Raw genomic sequence first — 15,901 nt, 5'->3', positions numbered from 1 at the left:
GGGTAGCTCAGTCAGTTAAGCGTTCAACTCATGATTTCAGCTCAGGTCATGATCTCACAGTTCACGAAATTGAGCCCTGTGTCATACTATCAGTATGGAACCTGCTTGGGATTCTCTCTCTTTCCCTCACTCTCTGTCCTTCCCCTGCTCGTGTGCTCTCTCTTTCTCTCTCCCAAAATTAATAAATGAACTTGGAAAAAAAGTAAAATAACACTGAACTCTGGATTTATTCTCCCACAGGCTTCCCCACCAACACCTAGATAAATTGCTATCTTAAGGAGACCTCAAAATACAGTGGCTTAAATTAAATAGCATTTTATTTCTGTCTCCCAGGACAATCTAGAGATAGGGGAACCATTGCCTGTAGTGTGACTCTACCTTCCTAATCCCAAGACTCCATTTCCGGTTCTAAGAGTGCTCCAGTTCTCTTCCAGTCCCAGCCAGCAAGGGCAGGGAAAGGGTCAAAGAAACACTTGCACGTTTCTTTTTCAGAGGCATAACTTAGAAGTGTCAAGTGGCCATACTTCACAACAAAGGAGGTTGGGAAACATTATCTTTATGAGATTATATATATGTTCAGCTGAAATTTTATTTCTGTGGTAGAGGGCAGAACTGATGTCAAGAAACAGAGCTTCTGGCTTCCTTGAGGGCATGTGGAGACCTGGGCAAATATGTTTTTGTGGGACTCCATCTATTTATGCAATTTGGTTAAAAATGTGTTGCAAGGGGCGCCTGGGTGGCGCAGTCGGTTAAGCGTCCGACTTCAGCCAGGTCACGATCTCGCGGTCTGTGAGTTCGAGCCCCGCGTCAGGCTCTGGGCTGATGGCTCGGAGCCTGGAGCCTGTTTCCGATTCTGTGTCTCCCTCTCTCTCTGCCCCTCCCCCGTTCATGCTCTGTCTCTCTCTGTCCCAAAAATAAATAAAAACGTTGAAAAAAAAAAATGTGTTGCAAAATCCACAGCCTATGTGAAGTTAAGTGATTTGTTCATGGAGATTTAGATAATGGGCATAGTATAGAAGAGATACTTACATATTTGTGTATTGTCTAATCAGTGTACATGTCTAAGCATCTCTTTATGTTCTTTATTGTTAATTGCGTTATTCCTGGCTGATTTCATATTTCCCATGCAATAAAAAAGTAGAAATACTGTTATTACAATGACATGGCTTTCCATAACTTTTTGCATTGAAATAGTATACATCTTATTGTTGCGGCAGTAACTAATACCATTTATTTTAATGCTGGTTATATCGCTACTCATGATATGACATCATCTACCTTGCCACCCTTGAATACTGGCTTCCAATGATCTCAGATTGTCCTGTGCTTCCTTGATGACTACAAATGTAAGTCTTACCCAGAGTATGTGGGAAAAGACAGTTATTTTCTTGTAGTTTAAAATTTGTCGTTCTTAAATTTATGGCATAAATGTGGAACAACACGTCTTCCAGCCATGCCTTTTCTTGAACTCTTCAGGTTGGAATCACTGCATTCATAGAATGTGATCTCTTACAGTGTTGACTGCATGTCTGTAGGGCACAGGGATGAAGGATCCATGGGCAGAGAGGAGCAGTCCATTTGCAAAAGGAATGTCCGTTCTTCATCCAGCACAGTTTAAGATTGACATGAGACAGTATGGTATCACCACATCCATTGAGGGCAAGAGAAGACATTGCCTGGAAGGGTGTATTGACAGTGGGGAGCAATGGTCTTGAAAGCCCTCAGAGGGGATACACACTCCTCTGGCCTTGAGATGTCTTTTTTTCCCGCCCTCCTTGGTGCAGGCCCTGGGATGCAGGCTGCTTTCCTCTGTAAAAGCAACCAGCAGCCACATTTCACCCTGCTGTTCTTTTCTCCAGAAGATAGCTATAGAGTGAGATATGGTGTTCTCAACCTACTGACTCCCAGCTGACTTTGAGTTTAAGCATCCAGTACCCTTAATGAGAAAGGTATGGGATAACAAGAGGAAGGTGTAAGCTTTCAGAAAAAAGTTGCTGAGTTCTCATCGTCATGGTTCCTAGGATAGATACTGTTCCTTTAGAGTACTGTAACTGGAAGGACTTTTGGACTCTTACTCTCAGTTTTAATTTCTTTTTTTTAAAAAAAATTAATTTATTTTGAGAGAGACAGAGACAGTGCGAGTGGGGGAGGGACAGAGAGAGAGGAGACAGAGAATCCCAAGCAGGCTTCGTGCTGCCCGTACAGAGCCCAAAGCAGGGCTTGAACCCACGAAACTGTGAGATCATGACCTGAGATGAAACCAAGAGTCAGACTCAACAGACTGAAACACCCAGGCCCCCGTTAGTTTTAATTTCTAAAATTACTTACTCTTAATTTAATTTCTTTTTTTAAAAATCTATTTTTATTTATTTTTGAGAGAGAGAGACAGAACATGACAGGGGAGGGGCAGAGAGAGATGGAGACACAGAATCTGAAGGAGGCTCCAGGCTCTGAGGTGTCAGCACAGAGCCTGATGCGGGGCTTGAACTCATGAACTGTGAGATCATGGCTTGAGCTGAAGCCAGATGCTTAACTGACTGAGCCACTCAGATGCCCCTCTTAATTTAATTTCTAAAGGTGAAGTTTCTCAAATCACTCTAAATGCAGAAGGCTTCTTTAGCTTCTTAGGAAGTACTGTCCAGGCCTGGCCAACCAGTCTAGGCAGAATCAAAGTTGTCGTTTTATCTCTAGTGAACAGAGGCCCATAACACCACCTGTCCCTATTTTCCATTGGTGGGTGGCCTTATACAGTTTTTTTTTTAACTTTTAATTTTTTAATTAAAAAAATTGTAATTCCAGTACAGTTAACATACAGTGTTATGTTAGTTTCCGGTGTACAATATAGTGATTCAACAATTCCATACATCACCCAGTGCCCATCACAACAAGTGTACTCCTTAATCTCCATCACCTATTTCACCCATTCCCCCCCCTCCCCCCCTCCCCTCTGGTAGCTGTCACTGCAATAAGACTGATGAAATCTATTATCTGTTACATTTTATAATCATCATGGGAGAGTGATGATTTACTCCAATTTTAAAGATGAGCAAAACGATATGCAGAAAGATTAAATAATTTTCCAAAGTGTTTCTACCTCTAAAGAACTCAGTGTTTGTATCTCAGTTGTTCTCTGAAAGGGAATAAAACACAGTGTATGCATCTGACTCTGATGTCACCTGAGAAACTGGTTTGGAGAAATTTTGATGAGCCAGTGCCAGATTGCTGTCTCATAGGGTACTTGTTCTTGGAGGTTGTAAGCTGCAAGAGGAAATATACCTCCTTAGGAGATTAAGCTGGACACAGCCTGGCCATCTGCTCTCTTGGCAGGGGCTGACATAGGCTGCCTTTATGAATAAGGGAGATGGAGCAGGGCATGTCACCGGCCAACAGTGCTGCTGGCACTGAGGCATGGAGGCAGACAAACTCCTAGTCTCGTTGACTGCTGTCAACATCTTAGAGTCCATGGAGTTGACCTACTGAAAATTGTAGGTCTGGAAGGAAAGGGATGAAGGGGAGTCTTGATAGCAGTACAGCTCCAATGGTGGAAGGAGACCCTATTTTGGCCAAACGACTCTGCTGGGTATCATGCTAGGTGCTGCAGTTAGAGCAATAAACAAGAGAGTATAGTGGGATAGCAAGACATTAAGTATACACTGACGCACATAATTATTTGATTACAATTGTGATAAACTCTATGATAAAAAGTAGAGTGTTCTTTGATAGCATATAGTGGGGAGGTCTGAGTCTGGGTGTGGGGTGGGTTTCAGGGAAGTCTTTCCTTGAGAAAGTGACATCTGTAACAAACCCAATGGGTTGTTTGTAGCACACCTTATAGATTGTTTACCAAATATCCAATTTCTGTTTCCTCTTCTTTCCTTAAAGGACTACCATCCTCCATTTTAATTTTTATGTATCCAACTTCCTCTATCCAGCCATGTTCTTCAGGGAAGATGGCCCCAGAATGTAGGTCTTGATTGATCTGAGTTAATAATGATTGTTTTGCCATTGATTAGTTTAGGTATGTGTTTAAGTTAGGTATGTGTTAAGTTTAGGTATGTGTTAAGTTAGAGCCTAGAGGCAACCCTTTCTTCCTCTGAATGTTGTCATGTCTGGTGACCTTGAGTGAAGCTTACTTGAGGACAAATCCCACTCACCAAAGGCAGAGCAAGAAGTTGGAAAGAATCTTGGTTCTTAGCTTTCTGAGCTCAATAAATCAACTGTGGAGCACCCCTAGCTTTAGATTTTTTGAAGTGTTTCTCATTATGTGAACCAGCTGAGTTCGAGTTTCTGTTATTTACACCTCGAAAGATAACAAGAATTATCTAGGTGATGAGTGTGAGTGGGAAGACCACTCCAGACAGAAAAACAAAGCATGTATGCCCTGAAGTAAAAATGGAAAGTAGTTCCATGTGGCTGAAGAGCAGTGAGCGAGGAGGAGTGGAATAAGATGAAGCTGGAGAGTTGGCAGAGGTCAGATCATTCCACTGTCCTTCTTGGACATTACCTAATAATTTATATTTGAGCTCCTAACAGGCATATCCAGGTTTATAATTCTTTTTTTTAATGACTCCAACAGAATGCTGAATGAATCTTACTTTTACTTCTGTATAGTGGAGAGTGGGAATACTTATAAACCTTGATGATTTACAATGTGAATGAAATTCACTTGTAATTGCTGTTCTCTAAATTACTTGGCTTATGTAACTATAGCTTGAAGTGGTTTCTATATTGTAGCTCCTGACCTGTTGTCTGGTGGGACTGCCTAAAGGTTACCCAGTCTCAGTGGCCTTGAATTGGGTCTTCAACATATAAGCATTTGGGGCAATACTTCAGAGAGTAGTTACTCTGGTTGTGTTTGTTATTATGAAGCTGGAGATATTCAACTTCTTTGGTCTAGGGATCTGAGGGAGAATCTGGGAATTCTATCAAGTAATGAGGAATAAGTCCATTGGCTCTTGCAGAAGAGTTCCCTTGTGATCTCAGCAGGTGGGAGAGGCTCAGAGGAGTAGTAGGTCCAAATATATGTCTACTGAGGGTACAGGCTCTAAGAAGCTAAATTATTAGACAAGAAACCTGCCTGCTCAGCTCAACCTTGCCCATTGTCTTTGACTCTTCTGCACTTGTGGGGTGTTTGCTTATTTCTTACCAGGCTCCTCTGGCTATCTGCTGGCAGGGGAGCCTTCTCTGGATGTTAGCCTATAAGATTTGGACCCTGGATTCCAAAAGCTCGGGCTTTGGAAGCAGATGCCACCTAACAGCTGTGTGAACTTGAGCACATTATATTTACTCATCTATAAGATGGTAATGATGATAGAACTTAGCTCCTAGAAATGTTGTGAAAATCAAAGCAAGTAATCTATGATGAGGGCTTAGCACAGTGCAGATATTCAGTCTATGATATTAATTATTTAAACTCACAATTGCTAGCCATTTCTACCATCAGTATTTGTGGGTTGGGTCCTGATCCTCCAATGAACACAGTATGGAGGACCTTATCACCTCTGCCATTGTCTTGGTTAATACAGTGCCACAGTACAACGGTTTACTGAGCTATGTCTTAGGCCCTGTGAAGCAGCAACAACAACAACAACAACAACAAATTCTACAGCTTTCAGTGTTCACAAGCCAGAAGGAATACCTTGGCTTCACCATTTATTTCTCACAGTAAGATCTAATCCAAGAATATGATTGTTATTGTGAGTCTGAATTTTAAAAACTAGGGCTGTAAAAATCTTTTAAAAAGTTTCCTGGTAAAAACAGTATTTTGATTTGTGCTCTTTGATAGATATGTTGAATCACCTAAATCTACAGATTCATTACAAGTGCCACTTCATATTCAGAGAGAGTGATTTTTTTTCTCCCTTTATGTGGACCCCTCTGGGATGTCTCCAGCGTAAGTACCGCTCTGAGCAAACCATGCTTTGCAAAGTCAGTTATTTGTTTTACTTCTGCCAGAATATTGAAAGTTTGCCTGGCGAACATTCCCTGAAATCAAAATGACTTATTATCAGGCTTCCTTTGCTTTTGATCCTGCTGCAGGATGGTGTGTTTTCCTAATGATGCAGAATCTCTCGTTAAGTTCAGGAAACAGGATATAAGGATAAGTCAATTGACTCAATTTATGGACATAATAAAACGGTCCCTATTACCTTCAGCAGTCAAGGCAAGACAAGGTGAAACACAGTGTTGTAAAGTTATTATGACAAAATAGTTTAGTATTTACCTGACCAAATAAAGTGAAAATACTGCATTTATTTTTGAAGCGGCATTTCAGACATTATGACCGAAAATTAATAGTGGTAGACGATCATTTATCCTGTCGCACTGGGATATTGCAGAGTTCACTCAAAGCCAGGAATATCTGCTATTAAATCATGGCAAACTAAAAAAAAATTTTTTTGAAGTATTTCCTTGTGTCTGCTCTATGTCTACTGTTGGCCCCACTGAGCCAGTGTTAACAGCTAAGGCATTTCTTTTTCCATCTTGTAATATAATTAAAAACAAATTTAGAAGCAGAATAGATGTTTTGTATGTTAGAGCCCTGTTAGTTTTGGGGAAGGCATTGGCAATGCACACAGCTGTTCCTGACAATTATAAACTCAGAAAAGAAAAAAAGAGAGGACAGAAACCAAATTGACCAAATATGGTTGCTTTTATCTTCCAGTGGGAAGCAAGTCTTTGGGGTGGCCACAGGAAGAATAGACGTATATCAAGTATTTTTAATCTGCTTTACATTAAAAAACGATGGACATAAGGCTTAAGGGGTATAGAAAGTTTTAAGTAAAGATACCCAAGGGGTACGTAGGATATTAGTAGCTTATGAAAATACTTGAGGTTTGGGCTAAATTTCAGTTTACTTCTGGTTTTTAGTTAATTTCTAGACTCTGGAGTCTAAAGTAATTTTATGTTTCTAAATTAAAATGGGACTGTGACTCTAAGTTGGGTAAGCAAGACTGTTGACATCGAGCAAACATGAAAAACTCCTAAGTTTTATTTTGAATTAGTAATAATCTGTTTGCATGGGTCGATTGTGAGTTGCAGAGTGACCAGCAATAAGATGCTTCAAGTCTTTGCTAGCTATCACTGGTATTAGGCCTATCCTTGACTATGAAATTGCATCTGGCCATGCTCTCTTCCTTCTCCCCCACTCTCAATCCATCTTAGCCTGCATGGCTTCGTTTTTAAATTTTTATTTGTTCTATTTGTTCTGTCTCCTTCTAACATTCTGCATAATTTATTTTTTATGTTCAGTATTAATTGTTTGCCTTTCCCCCCCCTCCACTCTGCCATGTAAAGCCTGGGTCTTTTGTTTTGTTTTGTTTTTCAGTAGGCCGCACGCCCAACGTGAGGTTTGAACTCATGACCCTAAGATCAACAGTCACACCCTACTGACTTACCCAGCCCTGTACTCCCAAGCCTAGATCTTTGATTTATTCACCAATTTATTTTGAGCATCCAGAGCAATGCCTGGCACATAGTAGGTGCTCAATAAATATTTTTGAATGACTGAATCATATCCTTCTTTTGCCTAAAACATGATAATCATTTTCATTGGCTTTGTGATAAAGTGTAGCTTCTTTATGTGGCATGTACAATCGAGATCCAGTTTAAATGTCCAAATATATTTCTTTTCACTTTTCTCCTGAATGGTTCCAGCTGTACCAAACTATGGCCTACCTTGCTTGTGGGCTTTTGCACATGCTGATTCTTTTGCTTGGATTTCTCTTTGTCTTCTTCCTGAATAACTGATCAGGTTTTGGGGACTCAGTTTAGATTTTTTTTTTCCCCAAGAAGTCTTGCCAGGCCTTCCAAGTCTGGGTTAGGAGCCCCTCCTATATATTCTGCCCTTATCATAGCAGGTTTATATGATATTGATTGCCATGGACTAACCAACTTTCTTTTTTCTCCTTTAACTTGTCCACTCTAGGGAGCAAGAGCCAGACCTACCTTGTTCATAGTTTTCTTCATATGAAATGCGTTGCTTAGCACCTTGTAGGAGCTTCATTGTATATATGTGGAATCACTGAATCAACATAAAAGGAAGGGTGTGTAACTCAGACATCAGCTTCGACCATCCTACTCAGAAAGATCTGTGGAAGACTGGCTCAATGCCCTTGTCTCAGGCATTTTGACTGTTTCTCAGGGCTTATCACCTTCAGCCCCAATTTCCCTTTTGTCCCTTAATTTACGATGGTGCAGTGGTTAAGCATGTGGTCCTGCAGCTCCATCATCTAAGCTAAAATCCTACCCTTGCCATGCTGTGCTGAGGATGAGATCAGAGGAATGCAAGAAGAAACTCATCCTCCCTGATCTTCCTTGGGTTGATCGTCCTTTCAAGGATAGAATAAAGATGAGCTCTAGAAATGTATCACATTCAGCATTTGACACCAGATTAAAAAAAAAAAAGTGTATCAAAAGGTTTCCCTTCGTTTGAGGAATTCAAGGCATTCTTGTGTTATGTGGGAGGAAATCATGCTTGATCCAATTTCCTGAATGTATTTGTGTGTGGCTCTAGTCTATCCCAAACCGAATATTGTTGACAGTAGAGAGGTATGGAAAGGGGTTCCTGTTATCAGTCAAATGAAGGTATTAAACACAGAAAAAAAATCCTCCGTGTTATAGTTGAACCCTGTGTATCTTTTTAAAAAATGAACATTTCTGCATTTATTTATTTATTTGAGAGTGAGAGATAGGGAGAGTGCACGAGCAAGTAAGAGGGGCAAAGGGAGAGAGAGAGAGGCTCTTAAGCAGGTTCCACATTCAGCGCGGAGCCCAATGTGGGGCTTGATCCCACGACCCTGGGATCATGTGACCTGAGACAAAGTCAAGAGTTGGACACTCAACCGACTGAGCCACCCAGGTGCCCCAACATCTGCATTTAAATTATATTGTGTTTCTTTGTACTGTTAACAATGCATCAGAACTGGATTTTTTCCCTCATCTGAACATAAAATAAAAATTTAAAGAGTATTGTGATGCAAGCTTACATGCACGAACATACAGACATAGGCATACACAAAATTAAAATTGTGTTTGAGGGTATTAGAGTCATGTGCATTCCTGGTTAGACAGTTCCAATTCAGCTGGAGAAAAAAGAAAAGGTTTTGGTCTGTGACAGTTTTACTTTGCAAATTCAGAATGCTAAATGATATCAACACAAAAAGTCTTCTTTGAGCTCTTCTTTTTGTTATGTGAGAACAAATACATATTTTATGAAAAAATAAAAAATAATGAAAAGTATTGTGATGTCAAGCACTTTAACATACATAGCAGAGAAACCGATGTGGGTGTTTTGGGTTTCAGAGTACATTTAAATATGACTTTTCATACTTTGTTCTTTACAGATAAAACTTTGGCGTTGATAAAAGAAGAGCAACAGCAAATCCCACCCCCGGGCTTTTACTGGCCTGTTAACTTCTCTCTGCCTGAATTTCCTCAACTGCTAAGTGGGAAGGATCGTGATAATCACAGCATGTACCTCGCGATACCTTGGTAAGGATTCAATTCATTTGCACTTGGGAAGTACAGAGAGTCTAAGACATAGTAGGTCTCAGTAAGTCTTAACCCATCTGATCAACTACATAAACAAGGCTGTTGCATTTAGCAGAGTCTGCAGTGAAGTTTGACAGGTCCCATGGTTACCTCACAGCAGAGAAATGAGGCATCCCTTTTGGGAAAAGTGCTCTCCTCCCTCCCGCCATCAGGATCTCTCCCCAGTGCACTCTCCAGCAGAGAGCTCTGGCCTTTGGCTCTCTTGCCAGCCCTTCCCTTCCTCCCCTGTGCCTTTGCTTTTCCACGGTCCACACCTCTGCATTTCTCTGTGCCATGGCGGCTGGAAATGCCCCCTTCCCTCTGTCTCTTGCAGCAAACGTAAGCTCTCCTCTGCCTCAGGCGGACTTCCAGACTGGATCGACACCCTCTATGTGTTCATTCCAATGACTGGGCCGTCTCCAGCGTTAGCAGATGCTCATTCTTCCTTGAACACGGCCATTTTCCTTCAGAGGCAGCTGTGGTTTTAAATGGCAGATTGCTTTTCTTCATTACAAGTAGAAGGAAAAAATAACGATAAATACCTTAATGGGTGTGTGTGTGTGTGTGTGTGTGTGTGTGTGACATGTAATCACATTGTTTGTGAAGCAGAAAACACTAACCAGTCCCAAGCTTTTGCTTTTAAGTCAATGCAGTACCCCTTTGTGTGAACAGGCCTGGGGGAGGCCTTTTACTCTAGAGAAGCATCCTTTTGCTTTCCTCTCAGAAGTCCTGCCTAAGTGCTGTGTTGGAAGCAGCCACATTAGCAGCGTTGAGCTGCTGCAACATTGTAAATGCCAGCAAATAAAAGTGTCAGCAGCCTGGCTGTGGGAGGCTGGCAGGGCCCGGAGTTTAGTGCTGTTCTGTCCAGATCGGCCTTTCGAAGGGGGCTGGTTCATATCCAGCCCACACGAGTAGTGATTCAAAGTTATTTCCTACTGATGGCTCTTCCTGACCCCAGGAAAAGGTGTTTGGAGTTCTCCAGCCGCAGCCCACCAGGCAGGAGGAGAGCCTAGTCAGCTTGAACCGCCCTCTCTCTGCAAGCGACGGCTCCATTCTAGTTAATTGGTGGCATTTCGAGTGGTTGGTGGAAGCTTCCCTACCCCCGCCTATACTGATAACAGAATTTTTGTATCACTTCTGATGGGACCCATAATCGCAGGAAAAATATAAGCAGACTTGTCTTCTTTTCACCACTGGATGTATTTATTTACAAAGAGGGACTTTAAACCACCAGAGACACATATCACTTATGGGTAGTAAAACTCTTCCCCGTGATTCACAGATTTCTCGGGCTGTGCTTCCTGCAACATGGAGGGTCTGTAACAGCACAGTGCTCATGAGGGAACTTCAGCCATGTCTGTCTTGGGCCGTCGCACAGATGATTCCTGCATTTGGTGAGTTGGCAAAAGCAAATAGTGTTTTAGGCCTACGGGTACATTTTACATTTGCATTTGAGAGGAAAATGCAGCTTTGGGCCTTGGAATTGACTGTGTAAAAGAAAATGCTTGTTGTGTGTAGTGAATATTCAGTGGCCTGGCTTTCAAAGCTCATCTGTCCACCCACAGCAGGATCCTGGCTGTCTAGCCAGGCAGGTTTCTCCAAGGTGAGGTCTTAGGAGAGGAGGAAAACAGAGCCCCCTGTCGCCTAACACTCTTTGTAATGGGCATGTTAAAGTCTTGGGAAACCACAGCCAGCCATTTCAAACATGTTTTGAAGGCATGGGAAAATGCCACAGATCATTAATAAATGAAGGAAACAAGCATGATGTCAAATATACAAGTATGATCTAAACCCTGTGAAACAATGGGTGTTAGACATACACCAAAATGCCCATGGTTGGTGGCAAGCTTGGGCATCTATTTCAGTCTTGTGTCTATTAATAATATCCAGTGATTTCCAGGCTTTCCATAGTGAGCATATATCACTTTTTAAATCTGCATAAAATAAGTGTTTATTTAAAAAATAAAGTGTAACACCCTACTCCCATCAGTGATGGTTTTAAAGGTTTTAATTCTACAGTGAGGCAAAATCTATTATTACTCTCTTTTATTATTCTCTGTTGGAAGGTAAAATGGCCCCAGCCTTCTTTATCCATCTCTTGTGATTACTGTGTCTATGTTCACCTCAAAAATAATGATGTTTTACATATGCCCTGGGTTAGTGTATTTGTGATAGATGCTAACTTTTGGGGGGCAAGTCAGAACCACTTGGTTTTAGCGTTGATGTGAAAACTTTCACGTTTTCATTTTAGAGCAAAGTGATAAAATTCTGTAAAAAATTGCAGCACACACACATACAGCACATATATCTACATATAAACATTTGCCAGCGACGGGGCACATGGGTGGCTCAGTCGGTTAGGTGTCCCGACTTTGGCCTAGGTCATGATCTTGCTGTTCCTGAGTTCGAGCCCCGCATCAGTCTCTGTGCTGACAGTGTGGAGTCTGCTTAGGATTCTCCCTCTCCTTCTCTCTCTGCCCCTCCCCTGCTCTCTTTTTCTCTCTCTCTCAAAAATAAATAAATAAACCTAAAAAAAGAAGTTGCATAATGGTGGAAGGTGGACTATGATAAGTTAAAGATGAATATTGTAGGGGCGCCTGGGTGGCTTAGTCAGTTGGGTGTCCAACTTCAGCTCAGGTCATGATCTCACAGTCTGTGAGTGGGAGCCCTGCATCTGGCCCTGTGCTGACAGCTTGGAGCCTGGAGCCTGCTTTGGATTCTCTGTCTCCCTCTTTGCCTTCCTCCATTCATGCCCTGTCTCTCTTTCTCTGTCAAAAATAAACATTAAAAAATTTAAAAATTTGCCACTGTTATTATTATTATAATAAAATCTTATTTTAAAAAGTAATCAGGTAATTAGATAGCCTAAGTTGCCAAGCTTTTATTTCATTTCATTTCATTTTCTTTATTTTTTTGCCAAGATTTTGTTTTTGATATTTGACTATTATAGGGAGAAAAGAAAAATTTCTTTATGGGATAGCTCCAATCTATTTCCTTTCTTTATTAAAGTAACAGTGGCATATATGTTTTTAATGGGTGTTTTACAAGATATAACCTTAGGTTATATCTATTCTGCCTATTCTCATGAGCCTTTCATATTTACATTTATGTTCTCAAATAGAAATTCTAGAAGTGTATTTTGAGGAAAAAATAGTTCCATGACATATTTTTGATAAAAGGATTCTGTGCCTCAAAAGTTTTAGAAACACTATGTACTATGTCACTTTCAACTCTATTCTCAACTCATAGACTCACATTAAATGTTTTTGAAATGTTCTGCAACTAAGAAATCCCTTAAACTCTCTTTAAAACAGTATTTCTTAAATGCATCCAACCAGGATATTCAGAAGTACTGCTTTGAAAGCACTACATGAGCCCACATCATCAAAGAAATATTAACTGACTTTCTTTTGCTGTTCTGAAAAAGAAGCAGGAGAGAAGACAAATAAAATGAGCACAATTTTCTATAAAAATAACTCAAGAAGGGTTTTATGCTTAAGTCATAATCCTCTGCCCCTAGCCCTTTGATTAACTGCAGAGTCCCTCAGCTTCTCAAGGGACTGTAGCAGCCATTGCTTAAATTCAAGTCACAGAAACACTAGAAGCCAGAGTGTAGTTCTTTCTGGCCATCTCTGATAATTTTGATTTATCCCCTAACTTTAGGGTAATGATTGTAGTAGCTGCATGTTGATATATTTGGTGTAGACTGTTACCACGACCACCACCCAGCTCCCGCCCCCAACCCCAACACCATCCTTTCAGCTTCATGTCTTTCTTGTTTCTTGACCCCAAAGTGATTGCATGAGTGCTAGAAGTCTCCTTTTGACACCTCTTGCCCTCCCAACCCTATTACATGGGTTGGCCAATGGATCAGCATTCTAACAGGTACATGCATGGTCTGCAAAAGAATGGCTTTAAGCTTCTTAGCGGCAAAACTTTGACAGTATCGTGCCTTTGAGAATGTCCATGAAGTCTTCTGGGCCTAGTTTGTCTGTGATATTTATAGTTTTCAAGGACTGTGGCTATGTTTGTTTGTGCAGTGCCTAATGTATCGGAATCTTTCATTATTATCTCTTGGTGCTTTTGAAATTAGTTTTTGCACTTATTGAAGGATGGGCAAATCCGTAAACAAAGAGAAGTGGTTGGGATGTCATAGCTGTTTTATAAAAGGTATCCATGACAAGGCTAATTGATTCAGGGGACTTCGTTTTCAATAAAGGAACAGAGATTAGTTTACTGTCGATCTTAATTATTCCATCCATCAACCATTTGTTGCCCGGGGCAACTGGCATCATCTTTGCTGCTTGCTAATTTTAGCTCATTTTACTTAGTGAGGCTTGGTTCTTTTGTTTCGTTTTTGTGGATTTGGATGAGGAAAGAAGGACCTGACATTTCTATGGGTGAAATTCTAAGCTGTGCTATGCTGAATTCACCAACAGACGACATTTCTGTTTTTAAGCACTTGATTGAAATTCATATACTGTAGGTGTTTGTGGATGTATGTGCAGATGTACAGATGAACCCATAAATAAACGTAAATAACATGAACCTGTAAGTGAACATCATCTAACCTACTTGCAAACAAGCCAAAAGTGAAGAGAAAACATAATTACCATCGCCAGAGGATATTTGGTCAAAGTCTCAAAAGAGTACTGAAGTTCTGGCTCTTGGAATTTAAATATGCCTAGTGTTCTCTAGTTATTATTTTTAAATTAGTTTTTGGTTTTGTTCTGCTGAACTCCAAGTACTATTCCACCTTCCTGCACATCTCACCAATGGATTCTGTTCCTTCATGTACCCTTGCTCTGTCTGCCTCTGCATTGCACTCTCTTTCTGGACTGCTTTGAATATGTGCAATTTGGATAGAAGGGCATTCTACCTGGATCCATAATGGAAGGAAGAGAAGCAAAAGACAGGAATTTGCACAGATAAGACAAAATAAAATGCTTTTAGAAAAAGAGCAATTTTGGGCACCTGGGTGGTTCAGTTAGTTAAGTGACCAACTTTGGCTCAGGTCATGATCTCATGCTTCATGAGTTCAAGCCCTGTGTCAGGCTCTGTGCTGAGAGCTCAGAGCCTGGAGTCTTCTTTGGATTCTGTGTCTCTGTCTCTTTCTGCCCACCCCTCCTCATGCTCTGTCTGTCTCTCTCTCAAAAATAAATATTTAAAAAAAGAAAAAAAAAAAAAAAGAAAAAGAACAACTACACAGCTAAAAATGCTGGGCACATATATTGTGAATGCAACATCATAAAACTTGTTTAAATACTGCATTTAGATTTTCAATTGTCCGGAAGGTAACTTGACTTATTTGGAGTTTTATGTTGGGCCTCAGTCACAACTGCTTGGTACCTGCTATTCCTTCTCATTGTTTTACATTCTCATCATATGACTATGCTGGGTAAATGCTATCATACCTATGCAGTTTTCTAGGATAACCAGATGAAATTCATAACAACCTAATCCAACACATTTAACTGATTTCTCTTCCCTTTTTTGCAGCATAGCAGTTAGCATAATAGTCCCGAGGTCACATAAACAGCTCCTGTCTTTGTTAGATATCCTGTTTGCAAGGAACAGAAATCCACTTAAGGAAGGTTAAGTCAAAGTAGTGCTGATTAAAATGGTATAACATTAATCTCATGGAACCCAGTTATGGGAAACGTAGCTGGGCTTTTTGGGAGCTAGAAAGCCATCAGGAAGCCACTCTCGATCTTTCTGGTTCTCTATTTGGGCCTAAATATTTTTGCATCTATGCTTTCCTTTTATGCTATTCTCTTCTGTGGTGGACAAGCTTTCTTAGCAAGACTCTCAGGTTTTTCTCCTTCAAAATTTATGCATGCACAGAGTCTGGCCACCACTTGTGATGATCTCATGATTTCAGGCCTAAGACCATCAAATGGACTCTCACTGACTTTTCATTTCTCCTCTTCAAAAAAATTTTTTTAATGTTTATTTATTTTTGAGAGAGAGAGAGAGAGAGAGAGAGCGTGAGTGGAGGAGGGGGGAGGGACAAAGAGGGAGACAAAGAATCTGAAGCAGCCTCCAGGCTCTGAGCTGTCGGCACAGAGCCCAACGCAGAGCTGGAACTCAGGAACTGTGAGATCATGACCTGAGCCGAAGTCTAGATGCTTAACTGACTGAGCTACCCTGGCGTCCCTATTTCTCCTCTTCAAATGAGGGATAATTATTGATCTGTTACAGCAGACTAATGCTTCATGAAGGCAGGAGTCATAACTGTTTTGCTCATCAGTATATTCTCATTGCCTAGCACAGTTTATGACATGTGAACTGGTGAGTAAATCTTAACTCTAATATCTGGATCTCCTGATCTTGTCTCCTATATTTTCATCTGTTGTCTCCTATATTTTCT

The 15,901-nt window shown here is 40.8% G+C and overlaps 1 long non-coding RNA gene across 1 annotated transcript in view; it reads left to right on the top strand.

Moving 5' to 3' along the window:
• LOC147578558 (uncharacterized) overlaps window positions 1–15,901 on the top strand; it is a 60,861-nt gene that overhangs the window by 22,049 nt on the left and 22,911 nt on the right. Inside the window, exons 5-8 of the long non-coding RNA XR_015255338.1 lie at window positions 5,786–5,893; window positions 7,928–8,045; window positions 9,345–9,492; window positions 10,814–10,925. This is a non-coding gene — a long non-coding RNA (uncharacterized LOC147578558). The remainder of the gene's footprint in view (window positions 1–5,785; window positions 5,894–7,927; window positions 8,046–9,344; window positions 9,493–10,813; window positions 10,926–15,901) is intronic.

This window comes from Puma concolor, chromosome C1 (assembly GCF_028749965.1).
Source record: "Puma concolor isolate L17-30 chromosome C1, mPumCon1.1.hap2, whole genome shotgun sequence".
Lineage (NCBI taxonomy): Eukaryota > Metazoa > Chordata > Mammalia > Carnivora > Felidae > Puma > Puma concolor.
Note: the sequence above shows the minus strand (reverse complement) of the source record. Positions and strands in the feature narration are given on the sequence as shown.